Consider the following 669-nt stretch of genomic DNA (forward strand, 5'->3'; position numbering starts at 1 on the left):
CAGAAACAATAAATGGTGTAACAGAAAGGTCATACTATTATTAAATTCAAAACTTATTCGACTTGAAAAACGAGTTCAGACATACCACAATAACACACTTTTAATTGATATTTTTTTCCCAGAGTTTTATTCATGGACATTAAAATTATATATTTTTGAAAACTTAAGTAAAAGATGATGATCCCCAGTGAAACCACTGAATAGTTAGTGGTCCACATTTAAAAAATAATCATAGCAATGCAATAATTCTGCTCATATTTATATAACTGTGTGTTTACGTAGCCTTTATTTAGATAATTATTACTACCTACTGCTAAACAATTGCAAAAATGTCACAGATGCTTGCCCCATAGAAACATAATATATGATCATAGGCAATAGATTATTGCTTTTCAACCGATATGAAAAAGAATCGTTGTAAAAATATGGATTTAATGCGCATTGGTACCTACAAACAACCATGTAATTAAAAGTTTACGGTACCTACCAACTAAAACATTGTGGGTTATGACCCAAACACCGTTCTAATCTTCTCGGGTGAAAAGAACTTATGTTTAAATCGTCCTATTTCAATAATAAATACGGGGCGAAATCGACCTAAATTGTTTGGTAAACTGCAGAGTAAATGGGAATCTATATATACATTTGAATTGCTTTGAATTCAAAACT

This window comes from Acyrthosiphon pisum, chromosome A2 (assembly GCF_005508785.2).
Source record: "Acyrthosiphon pisum isolate AL4f chromosome A2, pea_aphid_22Mar2018_4r6ur, whole genome shotgun sequence".
NCBI classification, from domain to species: domain Eukaryota; kingdom Metazoa; phylum Arthropoda; class Insecta; order Hemiptera; family Aphididae; genus Acyrthosiphon; species Acyrthosiphon pisum.